Below are 3,182 nucleotides of genomic sequence, written 5' to 3'. Positions count from 1 at the left end.
CACGGCGGAGGCTCACCGGAATTCCTCCTCCGGCGGCCTAAAGCGCGGTGGAGGGCATCTACGCGTTGCTCGTGCTCGTCCGCATCGAGCAGTGCAAGCAACAGTGGCTAGGGCGGCCTGTAGCGATGGCAATGGCGACAAGTGCGGTGGCCGGAGCTCGGTGGTGCACGAGCGCAGGGCACGGCTCGCCCTCGAGGGAACGAGGTAGCTAGGCCGCATCTAGGGGGCCCTAGGAGCACGGTGGGCAACACAGATGGGCGTGGTAAGCTCAGAGGTGAGCAGGAGGTCGGCCATGGCGGACGACGGCCTCGGGAGCTGGTGGGGCGGCGGCTAGAGGAAGCTAGCGAGAGGGGAAGGTGAGGGGAAAAGCTCAGGGGCTCACGGTGATGTCAGTAGTGTGGTCGGTGGGCTCGGGGACGCGGAGACGGTGGCAAATCGATGGCGGCGATCCTCGGTGGCCGAGGAGGGGAACGGCGGAGCTGGCGGCATCCAGGGCTTCCGGCGCCTTCCTTCTTGGTGAGGGAGGAAGAGGGGAACGAGGCGGGGCTTCCTGGCGCTTCAGCGAGGCGAGGGGAGCACGGTGGTCATGGCTACGGCGAGCGGCGCTCTCAGGTGCGTTCGGTGACGAGAGGAAGGGAGAGCAGAGGAGGAGGAGGGGTCCAGAGAGAGTGAGAGGGTCAGGGTGTGCGTGGCGTCGCGGGAGGCGCCCAGGGCAACGAGGGGGCAGCCAGGCAGAGTGGAGGTGGCGCGCGCGTGCGGCGAGCACACGCCCTCCTGCCTACTGGCAGGAGGTTGAAGACGGTGCGGCGGCTGGGCTGGGCCAGCTACAGTGCTGGGCCAGGTGGGCTGTCAAGGAGGTAAGCCCGGGTGGGGTTTCTCCCTCTCTCCTTTTCTAATTCTGTTTTCTGTTTTCTATTTTCTGCAATTGTTTTGGCTTTATTAAAATGCCAGAGCATTTCCAAAAATCCTGATAATATTTGTGGGCACTGTTGAAATTATTCCCAACAGCCCTCAACTAGTTTCAGAATTATTAGAGCATTTAAAATATTTATAGGATTTAAATGCCCCAATTCAAATACAATATGAGTTAATTCAAAAATCCAAAAATGACCTAGAATTATGCTTATCATTTTGGCAGAGGTTTTTACCTTTATCAGAAATGATGAACATTTCCATAGGCATTTTGGGATCATTGAAAATATTTCATTGTGATCCTAGTTGGATTTCATTTGGTGCTAGGGTTTGAACATCCCCATTTCAAGTTTAGGCAAAATTTAAACATGATGCACACATGAATCTAGCCTAGTGCATTGCCAGGAGCTAGGGATGTGACAACTGGTTAGAGAGATTATCATATTGTTTGGAATATATGTCCTTAGATTTCAATATGAACTACTAGTACATACTCCAAACACTGATGTATATAGACGTATTTTAGAGTGTAGATTCACTCATTTTGCAATGTATGTAGTTCATATTGAAACGGACGTAATTGTACGCACTCTCCCTCGCCCCTCGCCCCTCGACCCTCGCCCACGTGGTGGATTGTAACACCCCGGATGTAACTTTTCATATTTGTAACTCCAACTTTTGCCATTTTCGGCTATGTGTTATGATATTCCCTCCGTGGTTGGGTTTTGTCTTTCGTTTTGCATTTTGTTCATGTCATGCATCTCATATCATGTCATCATGTGCATCTCATTTGCATACGTGTTCGTCTCAAGCATCCGAGCATTTTCCCCGTTGTCCGTTTTGCAATCCGACACTCCCACATGCACCGGCGCACCCCCTGTTGTCTCTTTTCGTGAGCGGGTGTTAAACGTTCGCAGAATGGACCGAGTCTTGCCAAGTGTCCTTGGTATACCACCGGTAGACCACCTGTCAAGTTTCGTTCCATTCGGAGGTCGTTTGATGCTCCAACGGTTAACCGGGTAACCGCAAAGGTCTTTTGTGTGTTGCAGCAAAACTCCCTCCAAACAGCCCAATAACCCATCTAAGTCACCTCCATGCTCCATGCTCTTCCGCCGCCGCGCCCGACCAACGGGACGCCGCCACATGGCACCCTGGCCTCCACCACGCCGCCGGCCCGCCGAAGCCCATCGCCGGCACCCGCGGCCCGTACGTCGCCCCTGCTGCTCGCGCCTCCCGCAGTTTCCCCCGCCGCCCGGGCGCCGCGCGCCGCCGCCCGCCGGTCCGTCCTCCGCTCGCCGTCCCACGCCCGCGGCCGCGCCGGTCGACGTCGTCCCCGCCGGCGCCAGATCCGGCGAGGGGCCGGCCGGATCCGGCGTCCCCGCGCCTCCCCCAAGCTCCTCCGGCCGCCGCTGTCTCCCTCTCCCTCCAGTTCCGGCGACGAACCCGGCGGTCCTCGGTTCGCGTGCACGAGGTTGACTTTCCCCTCCCCTCATTTTCTGCCAAGTCTCGAGATTATTGCATAATGTTGCTCACTTCATCATGCCATAACTCTCTGCATACTGCTCCGTTTCGTGCGTGTAATATATCGAAATGTTCATCACAAGATGTTCTTCATTTTGTTCCATTGTACCATGCTCGTTTGAGTCCATCTAGATGCCCAAACCTCTGGTGCAAGAGTGCTATATGATGTTTACTGCTGTTACTTATAAGAACTTGGTGATTTGTTATTTTTGTTGCAATTGATGTGTGCATCTTATGAGCATGAGCTCTACAGGATTTTCACCAAGTCTGTTACTGCTGTTATTTTGTTGCTATGTATCCATGTGGCTACAGTGAGATCCATGCTTTTTTTGAGTATGTTCAGTAAGGATGTTTTGTAGATATAGTTGTGCTCTATCTATCCATGCCCCTGTTTGCAATTATGGAGTGCCCTAGCATGTCTCAATCTTGCTCCACTTTTGCTATAAAATATTCCTGGCAGATTGTTAACATGATATTCAATTTTGCCAAGGTTGTTGTCGTTGATCCATACATGCTATGTACTTGCTCTTGCTATGGATAGCTTCATAAACATGCCATCTTGCTGTAGGCATGCTTGTTTTGTCATGCATTTCTTTGTGATGAGTGAATCAAGCTCACCAAGATGCCCTCATAATATCTGTTAATGCCATGCTCTGTTTTCTGTTAAGGCTGAAACCTGTTAACGAAACTTGCTATGTTTACATGGGTGCCATCATATCTTATGATCCTTTTTGGCTCATGGTCAGTAA

Source organism: Triticum aestivum, chromosome 2D (assembly GCF_018294505.1).
Source record: "Triticum aestivum cultivar Chinese Spring chromosome 2D, IWGSC CS RefSeq v2.1, whole genome shotgun sequence".
Classification (NCBI taxonomy): Eukaryota; Viridiplantae; Streptophyta; class Magnoliopsida; order Poales; family Poaceae; genus Triticum; species Triticum aestivum.
This window is presented reverse-complemented; position numbering follows the sequence as displayed.